The sequence below is a fragment of the Triticum urartu genome, chromosome 3A, assembly GCF_056163025.1.
Source record: "Triticum urartu cultivar PI428250 chromosome 3A, HENAU_Tu73, whole genome shotgun sequence".
Lineage (NCBI taxonomy): Eukaryota > Viridiplantae > Streptophyta > Magnoliopsida > Poales > Poaceae > Triticum > Triticum urartu.
The window spans coordinates 465,772,573-465,783,586 of NC_141875.1; the positions used below are offsets into that span (position 1 = coordinate 465,772,573).

At 42.6% G+C, this 11,014-nt stretch overlaps 1 long non-coding RNA gene across 1 annotated transcript; it reads left to right on the forward strand.

Annotated features, from left to right (window-relative positions):
* Positions 1 to 1,399: 1,399 nt before the first annotated feature.
* On the forward strand, positions 1,400 to 10,519 carry LOC147980100 (uncharacterized). Its single transcript, XR_015619095.1, has 2 exons — positions 1,400 to 1,900; positions 3,092 to 10,519. It is a non-coding gene; the product is annotated as an uncharacterized LOC147980100 (long non-coding RNA).
* The last annotated feature ends 495 nt before the right edge of the window (positions 10,520 to 11,014 follow it).

Genomic DNA, 11,014 nt, shown 5'->3' on the forward strand with positions numbered 1-11,014 from the left:
TTTGCAATAATACTGAAACTGGGTTTTGAAGAGTGTAAACTTTAGATACCACATATTTGGACAATGTTCAATCTTATGAAGTTTCTGATAAAAGTGGGTTTGGAGAGGTCATGACTTTAGTTAATGATAATCCCACTATTTTGGAAGAGTGTCAACTTCGCATGCATGTGGATCGTGTCGAGAATATGTTATGTGATAGCTATTTTGTTGAGTTTGCCTATGATCCTACATGTAATTATTATGAGAGAGCAAAATATGGTTGTAGAAATTTTTATCTTACTAAATTACCTCTCGTTATGTTGAGATTGCTATTGTTTCTTTTCGCTTCCTTGCATATGCTAGTTTTTGCTTGCCTTGATAATTTGTTTACCTATGAGATGCCTATGCATAGGAAGTATGTTAGACTTAGATGTGTTTTTCATATGCTATATGAAGCTCTCTTTGTGCTTCAATTCTTATCCTTCATGCGAGCATCAATAAAATCTTATGCCTAGCTAGGGGCGTTAAACGATAACGCCTGTTGGGAGGCAACCCAATTTTATTTTTGTTCTTTGCTTTTTGTTCCTGTTTAGTAATAAATAATTAATCTAGACTCTATTTATATGTGGTTTTATGTTTTAATTAGTGTTTGTTCCAAGTAGAACCAATAGGATCTTCTTGGGTGATAGTTGTTCGATCCTGCTGAAAAAGACAGAAACTTTGTGCTCACGAAAATAATTGTTAAAATTCACCAGAACGTGATAAAATGCTAATTCTTTTTGAAGTAGATGAACATACAAATTATCCAGGTTGTGCTAGTTTTTCTGAAGTTTTGGAGATCCAGAAGTATTCGAACAAACCAGATTGCTACAAACTGTTCTATTTTGACAGATTCTATTTTTCGTGTGTTGTTTGCTTATTTTGATGAATCTATGAGTAGTATCGGGGGTATTGTGACGTCTGGATAATTAAGCTAAATTAACCCTCTCCTAATGATGTCACGTCACCTCGATGTTGTTAATCTCTCGTAGTTCAAAACCGATTCGGAATTCAAATTTAAAATAAAGTCAAAATAGAAAAGTTTTCCAATGTCAAAACTAAAAAGTACAAACGGTGAAAAATAATGCATAGGTAATTATGGTGAAAAACCCACATTTAAATAAAATATTTAAATGCACTATAATGATTTAAACAGTAGAGAAAACATTTAATTAAATGCTTTTTGTATTTTATAGAATACTAAACTATTTTATTCCTGGGTAAAACTTTTTATGAGAGTGGGTTGTTCTGAAACATTATTTTAGAAGCTATTGTCGTATTTTTCTAATGTAAAAGTAAGGTGTAACTAAAATAAAACAAAAAACAAAAATAACAAAAGATAAAAGTTAAAGGAACAGAGAAGTTAAAGAAAAGGAGAAAAGGCCTCACTGTTTGACTGGGCTCTATGTCCACAGTAAAGGCCCAACCCAACTCCCGCTCTCATCTTCAACCCGTGTTCACAGGAGGCTGGGTGGCTGCCCCTCACACATTTATGGCCATGGATGGCCACGTGCCGACCATCCAGCTCCTCCCTGTTGCCTACTTGTTCCCCCCGACCTCCCTGCACGAACCCTAGCTCCATTCCCCTTCCTTCCTCGTGCCGCCATCGACCTCCCCATCCCTCTCCTTCCCCGCACGAGCCCGAAGCACTGCCGCCATGGCCTCCGTCGATCTCGCGGCCACCGTCGCCCCCACGCCTCGAGACCGCGACTAGGAGATGCGTCGTCGTCCACTACGTCCTCTACGAGGACTCATTCAAGATCCGCGCCTCTCCATCGCCGGATCCGCATCGTCTTCTACCTCCGGCCACCGGAGCTCCGCCGCGTCGATTCGCCGCCGCCCCGCGCTCCGAGACCTCGCCGAGCCTTTCTTGTGCTCCCCGGTGAGAACCCGCTCGAAAACCCTCTCCCTAGTACTCAAATTCCTGCCCGTAGCCACCGTTTTCGTCGCGACCGAAGCTCGTCGTCGTGTCGTACTCGTCCTTTGGACACACCGCGAGCCTTTGGCCGCCACGCTCGCATCCCCGTGCCTTTGCGCCGGCTCGCGCCACCCACTCTCCTCTCCCCCAACGCCCGCACGCGCCTTGCTGCCGCGCGCCCGTGGCCCGCTGTTGTTTTTCTGCCGCTGCTGCTTACTCTCGCTGCTTGCTGCTGTTGACTGCTACCGCTGCTGACTCGGCACCGCTACTCGCTGCGCCCGCGCCGCCCGCATCTTGCTTTGCTTGCACCCGCGCCCCATCGCTGCCTGTGTCCGCTTTGCCGCCGCTCGTGCCGTCCGCTCCTGCCACCTACCGCGCCCGGCCACAGCTGCCCACGCCGGGCCGCATTCTCCTCCGCCGGGCAGCGCCAGGCCGCGCTCGCTTCGGCCGGCCGCGCCCGCCACTGCTGCCGCAGCTCCTGGCCGTGGACGCCGGCCAGCCTCTGTACGCCCACGCGCGCAGCGCCCCGCCTGTTAAATTAAGCTAATCACCCCCTAATGACTCTGTAGTATGACTAGTGGCCCCCCACCTGTTAAATTACCTTTTAAAAACGAATAAGTAAACAATCAGACATTGACACATGGGCCTAGTCAAGTCTTTGACCGGTCAACGCATTGACCAGTCAACTGCTGAGTCAACAGTTGACTGGCCCTATTGTCAGCCTCTCACAACACTTTGTTGCGTATGCTTCTGGGTGTACTTAGCATTTTCCCTATTTTATTCGAAATAATAATAAATCTAGTAAATTTTAGAAATTGTTTTAAACTTTGAAAAATCATAAAAAATAACCGTAACTCGGATGAAAATACTTTGTACATAAAAGTTGCTCAAAATGACGAGACGAATCCGAATATGCAGCCCGTTTGTCCGCCACACATCCCTAGCATAGCAAACACGCAACTTTCTCCCTTCGGTTCATCTGTCCGAAAACGCGAAACACCGGGGATACTTTCCCGGATGTTTTTCCCCTTCGTCGGTATCACCTATCCCTGCGCCAGATCACCTTTGGCATCGTGTATTGCCATGTTATGCTTTGTGTTTCTTTGATTGCTCTATTATTTATATGTGTTCCCCTCCGTTACTTCTTTCCGGTAGACCTCGAGACCGCCGCCGATACCCCCGTGATCGACTACATCAACGACGACCCCTCCATATTGCCGGAGCAACCAGGCAAGCCCCCCCTTGATCACTAGATATCGCCTATTCCTTCTCTCTACTGCTTGCATTAGAGTAGTGTAGCATGTTACTGCTTTCGATTAATCCTATTCTGCTGCATAGTCTGTCATTGTTGCTACAGTTGTTATCCTTACCTGCAATCCTAAATGCTTAGTATAGGATGCTAGTATTCCATCAGTGGCCCTACATTCTTGTCCGTCTGCCATGCTATACTATCGGGCCGTGATCACTCGGGAGGTGATCACGGGTATATACTTATATACATAATATATGATCATGTGGTGACTAAAGTCGGGTCGGCTCGTAGAGTACCCGCGAGTGATTCACGGATTGGGGGCTGCAAGGACCTTTGTCTCGATGACCCTCTGGGTGGATCTTTATGGCGGAGCGACAGGGCAGGTTGAGACTACCTAGGTGAGAGGTGGGCCTGGCCCTGGTCGGCGTCCGTGGTTACTTCATAATAACACGCTTAACGAGATCTTGGTATTTGATCTGAGTTGGGTCATTGACCTTATACGCACTAACCATCACGTGGGACAAGATATGGGCAACTGGCGTCGTGGTATCATCGAAGCTCTTTTTGACATCAGTGACTGAGCGGCGCGCGTTGATACATCTCCGTCGTATCTATAATTTTTGATTGTTCCATGCCAATATTCTACAACTTTCATATACTTTTTGGCAACTTTTTATACTATTTTTGGGACTAACATATTGACCCAGTGCCCAGTGCCAGTTCCTGTCTGTTGCATGTTTTTGGTTTCGTAGAATATCCATATCAAACGGAGTCCAAACGGGATAAAAATGGATGGAGCTTATTTTTGGAATATATGGAAAATCTGGGAAAAAATCAACGCGAAACGGTGTCCGAGGTGGCCACGAGGCCGGGGCCCACGCCCTCCCCAGGAGGGCGCCCCCCACCCTCGTGGGCCACCTATAAGGCGGTTGATGCCCTTCTTCGGCCGCAAGAAAGCTAATTTTTGGTAAAAAAATCATGGCGAAGGTTTCAATCCAATCGGAGTTACGGATCTCCGGATATAAAAGAAACGGTGAAAGGGCGGCAGAACAGAACACAGAAACAGAGAGAGATAGAGAGACAGATCCAATCTCGGAGGGGCTCTCGCCCCTTCCACGCCATGGAGACCATGGACCAGAGGGGAAACCCTTCTCCCATCTAGGGAGAAGGTCAAGGAAGAAGAAGGAGGGGGGGCTCTCCCTCCTCGCTTCCGGTGGTGCCGGAGTGCCACCGGGGGCCATCATCATCACCGCGATCTACACCAACACCTCCGCCATCTTCACCAACATCTCCATCACCTTCCCCCCTCTATCTACAGTGGTCCACTCTCCCGCAACCCGCTGTACCCTCTACTTGAACATGGTGCTTTATGCTTCATATTATTATCCAATGATGTGTTGCCATCCTATGATGTCTGAGTAGATTTTCGTTGTCCTATCGGTGGTTGATGAATTGCTATGATTGATTTAATTTGCTTGTGGTTATGTTGCTGTCCTTTGGTGCCCATCATATGAGCGCGCACGTGGATCACACCATAGGGTTAGTTGTATGTTGATAGGACTATGTATTGGAGGGCAAGGGTGACAAAAGCTTCAGCCTAGCATAGAAATTGATGCATACGGGATTGAAGGGGGGCCAATATATCTTAATGCGATGGTTGGGTTTTACCTTAATGAACTTTAGTAGTTGCAGACACTTGCTAAGAGTTCCAATCATAAGTGCATAGAATTCCAAGTCAGGGATGACATGCTAGCAGTGGCCTCTCCCACATAAAACTTGCTATCGGTCTAGTGAAGTAGTCAATTGCTTAAGGGACAATTTCGCAACTCCTACCACCACTTTTCCACACCTTCTATATTTACTTTATTGCTTCTTTACTTACAACAGCCCCTAGCTTTTATTTACGCTCTCTTTATATTCCTGCAAACCTATCCGAAAACACCTACGAAGTACTTCTAGTTTCATACTTGTTCTAGGTAAAGCGAACGTCAAGCGTGCGTAGAGATGTATCGATGGTCGATAGAACTTGAGGGAATATTTATTCTACCTTTAGCTCCTCGTTGGGTTCGACACTCTTACTTATCAAAAACTATTGCGATCCCCTATACTTGTGGGTTATCAAGACCTTTTTCTGGCGCCGTTGCCGGGGAGCAATAGCGTGGGGTGAATATTCTCGTGTGTGCTTGTTTGCTTTATCACTAAGTAATTTTTATTTGTTGTTCTTATCTTTTCTCTATCTTTAGTTATGGATATGGAACACGAAATACCAAAAAAATTAGGTGTACTTGCTACTCATGGAGATGAGGAACCTCCTACAACCCTCGATGCTCAATATGTGCAAAATATTATGTACCACTTTGATAATCCTGTAATGGTAGTAATGTTGGATCAACGTGAATACTTTAGGGATTATCGCTTGACACAAAATGGGAAACTATCATGGGATCAAATTTATATATTGAAGTGGTATGCTCGACAAGTATGCTTGAATTATGATTATAATTGTTGCTCTAGGATGAATGCTCCACACCTTCCCTTTTCATGCAAATTTAATGATAATGAAACCTTAGCTTCTTATGCTAATGGTATATATGATTACTATGATGTGGAACAAATAGAAGAATTTGTTGCTTTTAAGGGTGCTTATGAAATTGAATCTATGTTTGAAAAGTATGAAGCTTTTGATGATGATGTTTATAGGCCTGAAAATTTAGCTATCCTAAAATATTGCTATGATAATGATGAATATAATTCCTATATTAATGCACTTATTAAGAAAGTGTCCGTTGTCCAAGAAGAGACTAATATTTTGCAGAAATCTATGGAAGAAGAAATTGATGAAACTGTGAGCTCATTGGATGAAAAAGATGATGAGGAGAGCGAAGAACAAAAGGAGGAAGAGCGAATTAGCTACCCGTGCCCACCTTCTAATGAGAGTAACCCTCCAACTCATACATTGTTTAATTTCCCTTCGTGCTTACCGAAGGATGATTGTTATGATCCCTTTGATTCTTTTGAAATATCCCTTTTTGACGATGCTTGTTATGCTTGTGGCCAAGATGCCAATATGAATTATGCTTATGGAGATGAACTTGCTATAGTTCCTTATGTTAAACATGAAATTGTTGCTATTTCACCCACGCATGATAGTCCTATTATCTTTTTGAATTCTCCCAACTACACTATATCGGAGAAGTTTGCTCTTATTAAGGATTATATTGATGGGTTGCCTTTTACCGTTGCGCATGATGATTTTGATGAATATAATATGCATGTGCTTGCTTCTCCTACTTGCAATTATTATGAGAGAGGAACTATATCTCCACCTCTCTATGTTTCTCACATGACAAAATTGCAAGAAACTGTTTATACTATGCATTAGCCTTTACTAGGTGTGCATGAATTGTTCTTTTATGACATGCCAATGCATAGGAAGAGAGTTAGACTTTGTCATTACATGATATATGTTGCTTTGTGCTCATTAATAAATTACAAATCATTGCTAATTAAAAATGGCTTTGATATACCTTGGGATCCGGGTGGATTCACTACTTGAGTGCTATATGCTTAGCTTAATGGCTTTAAAGAAAGCGCTGCCGGGGAAACAACCCAGAAGTTTTAGAGAGTCATTTATTTCTGTTGAGTGCTTTCATATAGTTTAAAAACAACAAAAATAAAGAGGGGAACCCAAAAATTTTCAAAAAGAAAAGTGAAAGTGAGATAGACGAGCATTGTGAAAGTGGGGGACGTCCTTAAACTTGTTCAGGCCCATGGGAACTTTGTAAATCTTAATTACAGAAACTTTTAAATAAAAATAATTATCCCCTTGTACAATTCCATTGTATTATAAAAATAATGTGCCAAGGTTTGCCTTTAGGATGTTTACAATGCTTGTTGGTTTGTACGGTGCAGGACAGAAACTTTGGCTGTAGTGCACGGATTTTATTTTTTTACTGGAATGTCAAATGGTTCTGATTCTTCTTGCACTGTCTTGCCGTACAAATTTTTTATTTTTCCTAATTTTTGCAGAATTTTTCAAGTAACAGAAGTATGGTGAATGTTCAGATTATTACAGACTGTTCTGTTTTAGACAGATTCTGTTTTTGATGCATAGTTTGCTTGTTTTGATGAAACTATCGGTTTATATCAGTGGATTTAGCCATAAAAAGTTATATTATAGTAGACACAATGCAAAAACAAAATATTAATTGGTTTGCAACAGTACTTAGGGTAGTGATTTGCTTTATTATACTAACAGATCTCATCGAGTTTTCTGTTGAAGTTTTGTGTGGATGAAGTGTTCGATGATCGAGAAGGTCTCGATGTGAGAAGAAGGAAGAGAGGCAAAAGCTCAAGCTTGGGGATGCCCGAGGCACCCCAAGTAAATATTCAAGGATACTCAAGCGTCTAAGCTTGGGGATGCCCCAGAAGGCATCCCCTCTTTCTTCAACAAGTATCGGTATGTTTTCGGATTCGTTTCATTCATGTGATATGTGCAATCTTGGAGCGTCTTTTGCATTTAGTTTTCATTTTTATTTTATGCACCAGGCTGGTATGAGAGAGTCCTTGGTTGATTTATAGAATGCTCTTTGCACTTCACTTATATCTTCTGAGTATGGCTTTATAGAATGCTTCATGTGCTTCACTTATACCATTTGAAGTTTGGATTGCATGTTTCTCTTTACATAGACAACCGCCATTTGTAGAATGCTCTTTTGCTTCAATTATATTTGTTAGAGCGTGGGCATATCTTTTGTAGAAAGAATTAAACTCTCGTGCTTCACTTATATCTATTTAGAGAGATGACAGGACTTGGTCATTCACATGGTTAGTCATAAAATCCTACATAAACTTGTAGATCACTGAATATGCTATGTTTGATTCCTTGCAATAGTTTTGCGATATAAAGTTGATATTAGAGTCGTGCTAGTTGAGTAATTGTGAAATTGATAAATACTTGTGTTGAGGTTTGCAAGTCCCGTAGCATGCACGTATGGTAAACGTTATGTAACAAATTTGAAACATGAGGTGTTGTTTGATTGTCCTCCTTATGAGTGGCGGTCGAGGACGAGCGATGGTCTTTTCCTACCAATCTATCCCCCTAGGAGCATGCGTGTAGTGCTTGGTTTTTGATGACTTGTAGATTTTTGCAATAAGTATGTGAGTTCTTTATGACTAATGTTGAGTCCATGGATTATACGCACTCTCACCCTTCCATCATTGCTAGCCTCTTCGGTACCATGCATTGCCCTTTCTCACCTCGAGAGTTGGTGCAAACTTCGCCGGTGCATCCAAACCCCTTGATACGATACACTCTGTCACACATAAACCTCCTTATATCTTCCCCAAAACAGCCACCATACCTACCTATCATGGCATTTCCATAGCCATTCCGGGATATATTGCCATGCAACTTCCATCATCATCATATACATGACTTGAGCATTTATTGTCATATTGCTTTGCATGATCGTAAGATAGCTAGCATGATGTTTTTGATGTCATTGCTACGCTAGATCATTCCACATCCCAGTATACCGCCGGTGGCATTCATATATATTCATATCTTTGTTCTAGATATCGAGTTGTAATATTGAGTTGTAAGTAAATAAAAGTGTGATGATCATCATTATTAGAACATTGTCCCATGTGAGGTTATCAAAATAAAAGAGGCCAAAGAAGCCCAAATAAAAAAAGAGGCCAAAGAAGCCCACCAAAAAAAGAGAAATTTTTTTGAGAGAAAAAGAGAGAAGGGGCAATGTTACTATCCTTTTACCACACTTGTGCCTCAAAGTACCACCATGTTCTTCATATAGGGAGTCTCTTGTTTTGTCACTTTCATATACTAGTGGGAACTTTTCATTATAGAACTTGGCTTGTATATTCCAACAATGGGCCTCCTCAAGTGCCCTAGGTCTTCATGAGCAAGCAAGTTGGATGCACACCCACTTAGTTACTTTTGTTGAGCTTTCATACATTTATAGCTCTAGTGCATCCGTTGCATGGCAATCCCTACTCCTCACATTGACATCAATTGATGGGCATCTCCATAGCCCGTTGATTAGCCGCGTCGATGTGAGACTTTCTCCTTTTTTGTCTTCTCCACATAACTCCCATCATCATATTCTATTCCACCCATAGTGCTATGTCCATGGCTCGCGCTCATATATTGCGTGAAAGTTTATAGGTTTGAGATTTCTAAAGTATGAAACAATTGCTTGGCTTGTCATCGGGGTTGTGCATGATGAGAGCATTCTTGTGTGACGAAAATGGAGCATGACTAAACTATATGATTTTGTAGGGATGAACTTTCTTTGGACATGTTATTTTGAGATGACATAATTGCTTGGTTGGTATGCTTGAAGTATTATTGTTTTATGTCAAAGGATAGACTATTGCCTTGAATCACTCGTGTCTTAATATTCATACCATGATTAGACATATGATCAAGATTATGCTAGGTAGCATTCCACATCAATTTTTTATCATTTGCCTACTCGAGGACGAGCATGAATTAAGCTTGGGGATGCTGATACGTCTCTGTCGTATCTATAATTTTGATTGTTCCATGCCAATATTCTACAACTTTCATATACTTTTTGGCAACTTTTTATACTATTTTTGGGACTAACATATTGACCCAGTGCCCAGTGCCAGTTCCTGTCCGTTGCATGTTTTTGGTTTTGTAGAATATCCATATCAAACGGAGTCCAAACGGGATAAAAATGGATGGAGCTTATTTTTGGAATATATGGAAAATCTGGGAAAAAGATCAACGCGAAATGGTGTCCAAGGTGGCCACGAGGCAGGGGCCCACGCCCTCCCCAGGAGGGCGCGCCCCCACCCTCGTGGGCCACCCGTAAGGCGATTGATGCCCTTCTTTGGCCGCAAGAAAGCTAATTTTTGGTAAAAAAATCACAACGAAGGTTTCAATCCAATCGGAGTTACGGATCTCCGGATATAAAAGAAACGGTGAAAGGCAGCAGAACAGAACGCAAAAACAGAGAGAGACAGAGAGACAGATCCAATCTCGGAGGGGCTCTCGCCCCTCCCACGCCATGGAGACCATGGACCAGAGGGGAAACCCTTCTCCCATCTAGGGAGAAGGTCAAGGAAGAAGAAGAAGGAGGGGGGCTCTCTCCCCCTCGCTTCCGGTGGCACCGGAGTGCCACCGGGGGCCATCATCATCACCGCGATCTACACCAACACCTCCTCCATCTTCACCAACATCTCCATCACCTTCCCCCCTCTATCTACAGCGGTCCACTCTCCCGCAACCCATTGTACCCTCTACTTGAACATGGTGCTTTATGCTTCATATTATTATCTAATGATGTGTTGCCATCCTATGATGTCTGAGTAGATTTTCGTTGTCCTATCGGTGGTTGATGAATTGCTATGATTGATTTAATTTGCTTGTGGTTATGTTGCTGTCCTTTGGTGCCCATCATATGAGCGCGTGCGTGGATCACACCATAGGGTTAGTTGTATGTTGATAGGACTATGTATTGGAGGGCAAGGGTGACATAAGCTTCAGCCTAGCATAGAAATTGATGCATACGGGATTGAAGGGGGACCAATATATCTTAATGCTATGGTTGGGTTTTACCTTAATGAACGTTAGTAGTTGCAGACGCTTGCTAATAGTTCCAATCATAAGTGCATAGAATTCCAAGTCAGGGATGACATGCTAGCAGTGGCCTCTCCCACATAAAACTTGCTATCGGTCTAGTTAAGTAGTCAATTGCTTAAGGGACAATTTCGCAACTCCTACCACCACTTTTACACACTCGCTATATTTACTTTATTACTTCTTTACTTACAAC